Consider the following 12,214-nt stretch of genomic DNA (forward strand, 5'->3'; position numbering starts at 1 on the left):
AACAGACTCTAGATCTGCCCTCCAGATGAAGAACAGGAGGTGGCGGCGCCTCCGTATCGTAAAACGCGATGAATCCTTCTCCTTGATTTTTTTCTGGGCGAAACGGAATATATAGAGCTGAGTTTGGAGGCGGTGGCGCCACGTGGGCCCCACAAGCCTGGTTGGTGCGGCCTAGGGGGGGTGGCCACGCCGCCTGGGCTTTTGGCCCACTGGCTCACCCCCTCCGGTGGATCTTTGCGCATGTATTTTTCATTAATTTCAGAATTTTTTTTTCGTAAATTTTCAGGTCATTCCGAGAACTTTTATTTCTGCACAATAACAACACCATGGCAATTCTGCTGAAAACAACGTTAGTCCGGGTTAGTTCCATTCAAATCATGCAAATTAGAGTCCAAAACAAGGTCAAAAGAGTTCGGAAAAGTAGATACGACGGAGGCGTATCAACTCCCCCAAGCTTAAAGCCTTGCTTGTCCTCAAGCAATTCAGTTGACAAACTGAAAGAGACAAAAGAAAAACTTTGACGAACTCTGTTTGATCTTGTTGTTGCAACTATGTCTAACTCATATCCAGAGTTTCAGCAAGATCACAAGCAAACCAAATAAACAAATGACATCTAGGTCTCACGGTAAACTCATATCAATGGCATAATCAACTAGCGAGAAAATAATAATAAGCCTCAAATGTCAACACTTCAATCAAAACAATATGAAGTAGTACAAATAGATGGTATCTCGCTAGCTCTTTCTGAGACCGCAAAACATAAATGCAGAGCACCTTCAAAGACCAAGGGCTGACTAAACATTGTAATTCATGGCAAAGAAGATCCAGTCACAGTCATACTCAAAACAGTTAAAAGCAAAGCATAAAAGTGACAGAGGTGCTCTCTAATTGGTGGTTTTGTAAGAGGAGGATGACTCAACAGGAACATAAATAGACAGGCCCTTCGCAGAGGGAAACATTGATTTGCAGAGGTGCCAGAACTCAAGCTTTCAAAACAGAGATCATAATTTTGGGTGGCATGCTTTCATTGTCAACGCAATGACTAAGAGTTCTCAACATCTTCCATGCTACACATGCTATAGGCGGTTCCCAAACAGAAAAGTAAAGTTTTGGCTCCCCCAACCACCAATCAATCACACTCCACGGCTAGCGAATCCTCGGGTACCGTCCATACCAACATCCATCCTGGGGGAGTTTTGTTTGCAATTATCTTTTCGATTTGAGCACGGAACTGGGAATTCCAATTACCGTCCCCTTTCTCGTGAATGATAGTGAATAAACACATATCGAGGATAACACGCCTAGCATGGAAGATACAAATAGCCCCCTGTCACCACATGAGCGGTTCGGGCATGCAAAACAGATTATTTCTTGAAGATTTAGAGAGTGGCACATGCAAATTTACTTGGAACGACAGGTAGATACCACACATAGGTAGGTATGGTGGACTCATATGAAACATATTTGGGTTTATGGAAGTGGATGCACAAGCAGTATTCCCGCTTAGTACAAGTGAAGGCTAGCAAAAGACTGGGAAGCGACCAACTAGAGAGCGACAACGGTCATCAAAACGCAATGAGATTAACCAATATTGAGTGCAAGCATGAGTAGGACATAAATCACCATGAACATGAATATCATAGAGGCTATGTTGATTTTGTTTCAACTACACACGTAAACATGCGCGAAGTCAAGCCACTTGAAACATTCAAAGGAGGATACCATCCTATCATACTACATCATAGTCATCTCAACATTCACGTTGGCAACTGATACGTCTCCATCGTATGTACTTTTCCAAACTTTTTGCCCTTGTTTTGGACTCTAACTTGCATGATTTGAATGGAACTAACCCGGAGTGACGCTGTTTTCAGCAGAATTTCCATGGTGTTGTTTTTGTGTAGAAATGAAAGTTCTCGGAACGTCCTAAAAATTTACGGAGAATTTTTCTGGAAAATATGAAAAATACCTGCGCAAAGATCCACCAGAGGGGGTGGGCCAGTGGGCCACAAGCCCTGTTGCCGCGGCCACCCCCTGGCCGCGACAACCAAGCTTGTGGGGCCCACGTGGCTCTGCCGCCCCCAATCTCTGCTCTATAAATTCACTTTCGCCCAAAAAAAATCAGAAGAGAAGATTTCGTCGCGTTTGTGATACGGAGGCGCTGCCACATCATGTTCTTCATCTGGAGGACATATCTGGAGTCCGTTTTGGGCTCCGGAGAGGGGAAATCATCGCCATCGTCAGCAACAACGTTCTTCCCTCTCCAATTCCATGAAGCTCTTCATCGTTCGTGAGTAATCTATTCGCAGGCTCACTGGGCGGTGATGAGTAGGGTGAAATCTATCATGTAATCGAGTTAGTTTTGACGGGGATTGATCCCTAGTATCCACTATATTCTGAGATTGATGTTGCTACTACTTTGCCATGCTTAATGCTTGTCACTAGGGATCGAGTGCCATGATTTCAGATCTGAAATTATTATGTTGTCACCAATATATGTGTGTTTTAGATCCGGTCTTGCAAGTTGTAGTTACCTACTATGTGTTATGACCCGGCAACCCCGGAGTGACAATAACCGGAACCACTCCCGGTGATGATCATAGTTTGAGGAGTTCATGTGTTCACCAAGTGCTAATGTGTTGTTCCGGTTCTTTATTAAAAGGAGAACCTTAATATTCCATAGTATCCTTTTGGACCCCGCTGCCACGGGAGGGATGGACAATATATGTGATGCAAGTTCTTTTCCCTAAGCACGTATGACTACACACGGAATGCATGCCTACATCACGTTGACGAACGGGAGCCAGCCACATAACTCTCCGTGTTAAAACTGTTGCATGATGAATATCATCCAAACGAATCACCGACCCATTGCCTACGAGTTTTTCCACTGCTGCTGTTACTTGTCTTGCTCTGCTGCTACTACTGTTACTACCTGCTACTGTTGTTACTATTGTCGCTTGGTACTGCTGCTACTTGCTATTGTTGCTACTTGCTACTGCTGTCACTACTGCTGTTCCTTGCCACTGCTGTTACTCGTTACACTGCTGCTACCTGCTACAATTTTGGTTCGCTGGTCGTTGACGGGAACAGACAATTTCCGTCAACGGGCAACTTCTGGCGCCATTGATACAATCGTTAGGAATAGTCTGCTGTCAACAGATCGTTTCTGACACCGTTCTTATCATATTACTTTGCTGCTGACACTTTGCTTGCAGATACTAATCTTTCAGGTGTGGTTGAATCTGACTCATTCAGCTGCTAATACTCGAGATTATTCTCTCACCTCCTGTCTGGCGTATCAACAAATTTGGGTTGAATATTCTACCCTCGAAAACTGCTGCGAACCCATGCGCTGGTGGGCCATCAACAACATTCTTCTAGTTTCGTTGTCGAGAAGTGCTAGCAGCATTCTTCTGGTGCCGTTGCAGGGGAAGGTCTATTGTCACAGTAGCAGCATTTTTTCTGGCGCCGTTACCGGGGAGGTATTGCTATATTCTCTGAGTCACTTGGGATTTATATCTGCTGATCACTATGAAGAATCTGAAAGATCCAAAAACCAAAGTCTTGCCTTCAACTACGAGGGGAGGTAAGGAACTGCCATCTAGCTCTGCACTTGATTCACCTTCAGTTATGAGTAAGTTTGCGACATCACCTCCTGCTAGAAATCTTGATATGTCGCCTGTGCTGGATGATGCTTATGATGCTACTGCTAGAGATACTATGCTTGATACTATGCCTGATGATGCTATCATTGATACTATGCCTAATACTATGCCTGATACTGCTAGAGATGCTATGCTTGATACTGCTTTGCCTGATGATGATAGAGATGCTATTTTGCCTGATGAGGCTATGCTTGATACTGCTAGAGATGCTACTTTGCCTGATGTGCCACTAGGAGTGTTGCTTGATGCTCATATTGCTAGAGTTACTGCCAATGCTTGTGATGCTTCTAAAACTGCCGATACTATTGAGATAGAACCTGCTTTTGCTCCTGCTAGATCTAGCTCTCCTAGATATGAATTGCCTGATATACCTGAGGGTTACGTTATGGAGGGAGAGATAGCTGAGGATTTTCTTGCGTGTAAGGATGCCTATGTCGCTGAGAAATTACTTCTCAAGTGGAAGGAAAAATCTCTGAAAGCTAGGATGAAATACGACCCAAAGTTTGCCACTTCACCTATCTTTATCACCGATAAGGATTATGAATTCTTTGTCGACCCTGAGATAATATCTCTAGTCGAATCTGATCCTTTCCACGGTTATGAGTCTGAGACGGTCGTAGCCCATCTTACCTAACTACACGATATAGCCACCCTTTTCACTAGTGAGGAGAAGATCCGCCACTACTATATCCTTAAGCTGTTTCCTTTCTCTCTAAAGGATGACGCTAAAGCCTGGTTCACTTCTCTTGCTCCTGGATGTGTGAGTAGTCCCTAGGATATGGTCTATTACATCTGTGAGAAATATTTCCCTGCCCATAAGAAGCAAGCTGCCTTGCAGGAAATATACAACTTTGCTCAACTCAAAGAAGAGAGTCTCCATCAAGCTTGGGGGAGGCTCGTCCAGCTACAGAATGCTTTGCCTGATCACCCTCTTAAGAAGAACGAGATACTTGATATCTTCTATAACGGACTTACCGATGCTTCTAGAGACCACCTAGATAGTTGCGCCGGTTGTGTTTTTAGGGAACGAACTGTAGAACAAGCTGAGACTCTACTGAATAACATCTTGATCAACGATAATGCTTGGACTATTCCTGAACCACCCCCTAAGCCAACCCCGAAGAAAAGAGGTATCCTATTCCTCAGTCCCGAAGATATGCAAGAAGCCAAGAAATCTATGCAAGAGAAAGGCATTAAATCTGAAGATGTCAAAAATCTACCACCTATCGAAGAGATCCATGGTCTCGATAACACGATACAGGTAGTAGAAGTAAATTCTCTGCGTAGGTTTGATGAGAGTGATATTCCTTTTGATAAACCTGCTAGCCTATGCTTTGATGAATTTGACAACTTTGTTTCCAAACAACAGAGTTTCAATGATTATGTTAGCAGGCATTTGGAACAAAGTACTCGTATGCTTAGTCACTTAAGTGCTTGTGTAGACAGAAATGTCAATGATCAGATGCTTCTGAATAAACATGCTTCTATGATTACTACTGAGGTAGAACAAGTACTTAAAGCTCAGAATGACCTGCCCAATGAATTAAATGACAACTCCGTCAAAGTCATTACTAGAGGAGGCAAAATAACTTAGGAACCTTTGTATCCTGAAGGTCATCCTAAGAGAATCGATCAAGATTCTCAAGGAATTAATGCAGATGCAGCCAGTCATCCTAAGGAGAAGAAGAAGGATGATAGAAACCTGCATATTAGTTCACCAAATACTGTCACACCTGAAGAACCAAATGATATTTATGTGTCTCATGCAGAAACACAATCTGGTAATGAACATGAACCTGGTGACAATATGGACAGCGATGTTCATAATGATGCTCAACCTAGCAATGATAAGGATGTGTAGATTGAACCTACGGTTAATCCTGATAACCCACAACCTAAGAGATATGATAAGAATGACTTCACTGCTAAGAAGCATGGTAAAGAAAGAGAGCCATGGGTTCAGAGACCCATGCCCTTTCCTCCTAATCCATCCAAGAAAAAGGATGATGAGGATTTTGAGCGCTTCATTGAAATGATAAGACCTGTCTTTCTGCAGATGCGGTTAGTTGATATGCTCAAAATGTCTCCACATGCCAAGTACATGAAAGATATCGTGACTAATAAACGGAAGATACCAGATCTTGAGATCTCGACCATGCTCGCCAATTACACTTTCAAAGGTGGAACTCCTAAGAAACTTGGTGATCCCGGAGTGCCCACTATACCTTGCTCCATTAAAGGAAACTACGTAAGAACTGCCTTATGTGACCTTGGAGCCAGAGTTAGTGTTAGGCCTCTCTCTCTCTGTATCGTAGACTTGAACTAGATCAGCTGACACCCACTAAAATTTCTGTGCAAATGGCCGACAAATCAACTGCTTTCCCTGTTGGCATTTGCGAGGATGTGCCTGTTGTGGTTGCTAACACCACTATCTTAACAGACTTTGTTATCTTGGATATTACCGAGGACGATGCCATGACTGTCATCCTCGGAAGACCCCTTTTAAACACTTTAGGGGCTGTTATAGATTGCAACAAAGGCAATGTCACTTTCCACATCAATGGTAATGAGCATACCATGCACTTTCTGAAGAAACGATATCAAGTACATTGTATCAATGCTATCGAAAAAACTTCATTGATCCTTATTGGGAGATTTGAATGCCCTATTCCTCGTGTCAAGATGAAGTATGAATTGCTTGTTGGGGAGATTCATATCCCCATTGAGGTGACTTAGTGGCTATTCGAAAATTCTCCGTTCTCTCTTGCGATTCGAGAAAGTTTTGTCATAAGGATTTGATCAACCCCATTGACGGATTTCTTTCGATGACCATGACATGGATGAATCAAAGAGTCACATACCTCTGTTTTAAGTTTTCACTTTCTTTTTCTTAGAAGAAAAATGATAGGTTTAGTTTAGTTTTCCCAGTTTTCTGTCTTAGCGTCCCGGAGAAAATACCTCAAAAATAAAAGTTCTCCGATGGTCCTGAAAATCTAGTATGATTTTTTCTGGAATATTTGAAAAATACTGGGGCAGAGAGCTGGCCTGGGGGCCACCCTAGTGGGCCACAAGCCCTGTCACCGCGGGCTACCCCCTGGCCGTGGGGAGCAAGCTTGTGGGGCCCACAGGGTCCCCCTCCACTCATTCCAGCTCCTATCCTCTTCTTCTTCCTCCAGGAAAAATTGTTTCACAGCTCAAACCCGTGTTCTTGCTCATTTGGCTATGATTTTCGATCTCCTTGCTCAAAGCACCATTCTCCGAACCGTTTTGGGGAAATTACTCCTTGGTAAGTGACTCCTCCATTGGTCCAATTAGTTTTTGCTCTAGTGCTTTATCCTTCGCGTATTCTTGCTACCTTGGTGACCCTGTTCTTGAGCTTGAAATGTTGATTTTAGCTGGTCCCAAGTAGTTTTAGCGCGTGATCCGGTGTCTAGGCACTAGTAGAAGTAGTTGCTACGAGTTGGGTTAATCTTTATTCACTTCTCTTTCGAAGTCTCTAAAAATTTCAAAAATTTTCAGAGCTAGAAAAGGAAAAAGATGAGGAGGTTCTTGAGAGGCTCTTCAAGCCGTAACCCCAAGGAGGATGAGAAGAATCACCCCAAGTACGTGGTTCCTCGAGTCACAGAAGTTCGAGCGTGCGAGTGGCCAAGTGATGAATTATTACGCGTTGCCGGGCTTTATGAAGACTTTTATTACTTGGTGGAGAACGCAGGTCTTACCGCGTTCGTTGAAGATAAGTGCTCACAATACCTCCTCCTCACCAATATTTTCGTTCAAAGCTTCAACTTTTATCCGAAGAAGAATCCTCCCATGGTTGAGTTCATGTTATACGACATCCCCGAATGCATGCCACTACAGGATTTTTGCAATGCATGCAAATTACCTTATGTTGGGGATATTCATGACCCTCGTCCACGGGACTTGGAGGATTTCATAGGTACTATTGCTGTTGGAGAGGAGAGAGGAGTGTCTCGCGCTAGAATTGCTAGCATACATTTTCCTGTGCTTCGGTACTTCTCATTATTTGTGGGAAAATGTTTGATTCGCCGTGGGGAGGCTGGATCACTTAGCTCTCCAGACCTTGCGGTCTTGCGCGAAGGCCTTTATAACAATAAGACTAATAGCCTACGTGCTATAGTAGCTCAGCGGTTGAACACAAACCGTTCCAAGGGTGTCGTCTATGGAGGTATCTATGCTACTCGTCTTGCTAGACACTTTGAGATACCTATTAGACTTCACGAGGAAGAAGAGATGCTCCTTCTTGAGAAATATCTGGATTATGACAGCATGGTTCGCCATGATTTTCTGGATAGAGATGCTAGTAGACGGATGATTTATAACCTGGTATTTAGTCAGGGTACTCGAGAGACTATTACTTTGCCTGCTCCTTCTTTGTTCGATCTTCATGCAGGCAGGTAGATTATTATGCCCTCAGACATCTACGCATATTGGGGCTTGGCCCAACCACAGGTGCCCGTTCCCGAGCCGCCAGTCGAGTACCAGACGCCAATTTATCAGTGGGAGCCAGAGGAGCTCACACAACAGTGGCATCCACAGTCCGCTCCGGAGTATCCCGGAGCTGGTTATTTCCTGCCTTGGGAGTAGACCAAGCTAGTCCAAAAGCCTAAGCTCGGGGGAGTACGTGTTCTCACCAACTTTACATTCATGCTTATGCTTTCACTTTGTTAGTCGGTGTTTACACTTTGCCACTGTATGATCCATGCTAGTTTATTTTTGTTTTCTTGTTTTCTTGTTTTGTGTCCTTTTGAGAAAACCCAAAAATATTTTCCGTTCTTCTTTTGCTTGTTGGGAGCTTTCTTGTGTAAATAGTTTTCTTTTTCTTTGGGTCGAGGTAGAAGATATTGTTTACAAGGTTTAGTGGCTTTTGCATGCATACCTGTTTAGCTTTCGAAGAGCCATATTACTTTGTCTTCTCCTTTGTGTTTGCCTGCAGATTCAGCTTAGTCCATCGCACGAGCACGCTTATTATTGTTCACATCGTTTGATCGTGCAAGTGAAAGGGAATAATGATGATATATGATGAAGTGATTGAGACTGGAAAAGCTGGTATGAACTCTATCTATTTTGTTTTTGTAAATATGACTAGCTTGTCGTCCCAGATTCATCTTTGTTGTGATAGAACCATGTTTGCAATGACAACTTAGAGATCATAGTTTTTGATGCCATGCTTATTTAGCTAGGAGCTTATAATGGTTTGTCTTGAATACCAACATAGATTTTGAGATGACTATGATGTAGTATGATAGGATGGTATTCTCCTTTGAATGCTTCAAGTGGCTTGACTTGGCGCATGTTCATGCATGTAGTTGAAACAAAATCAACATAGCCTCTATGATGTTCGTGTTCATGGTGATTTATATCATGTTCATGCTTGCATTCCATGTTAGTTAAACTCATTGCATCTTGATGACTGTTGTCGCTCTCTAGTTGGTCGCTTCCCAGTCTTTTGCTAGCCTTCACTTGTACTAAGCGGAATACTGCTTGTGCATCCACTTCCATAAACCCAAAAGTTTTTCCATGAGAGTCCACCATACCTACCTATTTGCGGTATTTACCTGCCGTTCCAAGTAAATTTGCATGTGCCATTCTCTAAACCTTCAAGAAATAATCTGTTTTGCATGCCCGAACCGCTCATGTGGTGACAGGGGGCTATTGGTATCTTCCATGTTAGGTGTGTTATCCTCGACATGTGTTTATTCACTGTCATTCACGAGAAAGGGGCCGGTGATTGGAATGCCCAGTTCCACGCTTAAATCGAAAACATAACTGTAAAACAAGACTCCCCCTGGATTGATGTTAGTATGGACGGTACCCGAGGATTCGGCTAGCCGTGGAGTGTGATTGATTGGTGTGGGGGAGTTAAAAATTTACTTTTCAGTTTGGGAACCGCCTATAGCATGAGTAGCGTGGAAGATATTGAGAACTCTTGGTCATCGCGTTGACAATGAAAGCATGCCACCCAAAATTATAATCTCTGTTTTCAAAGCTTGAGCTCTGGCACCTCTGCAAATCAATGCTTCCCTCTGCGAAGGGCATGTCTATTTATTTTCCTGTTGAGTCATCCTCTTCTTATAAGCACCAATTAGAGAGGACCTCCGTCATTTTTATGCTTTGCTTTTGATTGATATTGAGTATGACTATGACTGGATCTTCGTTGCTATGAATTACAATGTTTAGTCAACCCTTGATCTTTGAAAGTGCTCTGCATTTATGTTTTGCGGTCTCAGAAAGAGCTAGCGAGATACCACCCATTCATATTGCTTCATGCTTGTTTTGATTGAATTATTGGTATCTGAATCATTATTATTTGCTCGCTAGCTGATTATGCCATTGATATTAGTTTACCGTGAGACCTTTGTGTCACTTGCTTATGTGGTTAACTTGTGATCTTGCTGAAATTCTGGTTATGAGTTAGGCATAGTTGCAACAACAAGATCAAACAGAGTTTGTCAAAGTTTTTCTTTCTCTTTCAGTTTGTCAACTGAGTTGCTTGAGGACAAGCAAGGTTTTAAGCTTGGGGGAGTTTGATACGTCTCCATCGTATCTACTTTTCCAAACTCTTTTCCCCTTGTTTTGGACTCTAACTTGCATGATTTGAATGGAACTAACCCGGACTGACGCTGTTTTCAGCAGAATTGCCATGGTGTTGTTTTTGTGCAGAAATGAAAGTTCTCGGAACGTCCTGAAAATTTACGGAGAATTTTTTTGGAAAATATGAAAAATACCTGCGCAAAGATCCACCACAGGGGGTGGGCCAGTGGGCCACAAGCCGTGTTGCCGCGGCCACCCCCCTGGCCGCGGCAACCAAGCTTGTGGGGCCCACGTGGCTCTGCCGCCCCCAATATCAGCTCTATAAATTCACTTTCGCCCAGAAAAAAATCAGAAGAGAAGATTTCGTCGAGTTTGCGATACGGAGGCGCCGCCACATCTTGTTCTTCACCTGGAGGACAGATCTGGAGTCCGTTTGGGCTCCGGAGAGGGGAAATCGTCGCCATCGTCATCAACAACCTTCTTCCCTCTCCAATTCCATGAAGCTCTTCATCGTTCGTGAATAATCTATTCGTAGGCTAGCTGGCGGTGATGAGTAGGATGAAATCTATCATGTAATCGAGTTAGTTTTGACGGGGATTGATCCCTAGGATCCACTATATTCTGAGAGTGATGTTGCTACTGCTTTGCCATGCTTAATGCTTGTCACTAGTGCCTGAGTGCCATGATTTCAGATCTGAAATTATTATGTTGTCACCAATATATGTGTGTTTTGATCCGATCTTGCAAGTTGTATTTACCTACTATGTGTTATGACCCGGCAACCCCGGAGTGACAATAACCGGAACCACCCCCGGTGATGATCATAGTTTGAGGAGTTCATGTGTTCACCAAGTGCTAATGTGTTGTTCCGGTTCTTTATTAAAAGGAGAACCTTAATATCCCGTAGTATCCTTTTGGACCCCGCTGCCACGGGAGGGATGGACAATAGATGTGATGCAAGTTCTTTTCCCTAAGCACGTATGACTACACACGGAATGCATGCCTACATCACATTGACGAACGGGAGCTAGCCACATATCTCTCCGTGTTATAACTGTTGCATGATGAATATCATCCAAACGAATCACCAACCCATTGCCTACGAGTTTGTCCCACTGCTGCTGTTACTTGTCTTGCTCTGCTGCTACTACTGTTGCTACTTGCTACTGCTGTTACTACTGTCGCTTGCTACTGCTGCTACTTGCTACTGTTGCTACTTGCTATTGCTGTCACTACTGCTGTTCCTTGCCACTGCTGTTACTCGTTACACTACTGTTACCTTCTACAATTTTGGTTCGCTGGTCGTTGACGGGAACAGACAATTTCCGCCAACGGGCAACTTCTGGCGCCATTGATACAATCGTTAGGAATAGTCTGCCGTCAACAGATCATTTCTGACACCGTTGTTATCATATTACTTTGGTGCTGACACTTTGCTTGTAGATACTAATCTTTCAGGTGTGGTTGAATCTGACTCATTCAGCTGCTAATACTCGAGAGTATTCTCTCACCTCCTGTCTGGCGTATCAACAAATTTGGGTCGAATACTCTACCCTCGAAAACTGCTGCGAACCCACACGCTGGTGGGCCATCAACAACATTCTTCTAGTTTCGTTGCCGGGGAGTGCTAGCAGCATTCTTCTGGTGCCGTTGCAGGGGAAGGTCTGTTGTCACAGTAGCAGCAACCAAGACAAACCATTATAAGCTCCTAGCTAAGTAAGCATGGCATAAGCAACTATGGTCTCTAAGTTGTCATTGCAAACATGTTTCTCTCACAACAAAGTTGAATCAGGCACACTGAGCTAGTCATATTTACAAAAACAAAATAGATCGAGTTCATACCAGCTTTTCCAGGCTCAGTCACTTCATCATATATCGTCATTATTGCCTTTCACTTGCACGACCGAATGATGTGAACAATAATAAGAGTGCTCGTGCATTGGACTACGCTGGAATCTGCACGCAAACACAAAGGAGCAGACAAAGTAATATGG

Source organism: Hordeum vulgare, chromosome 5H, assembly GCF_904849725.1.
Source record: "Hordeum vulgare subsp. vulgare chromosome 5H, MorexV3_pseudomolecules_assembly, whole genome shotgun sequence".
Classification (NCBI taxonomy): Eukaryota; Viridiplantae; Streptophyta; class Magnoliopsida; order Poales; family Poaceae; genus Hordeum; species Hordeum vulgare.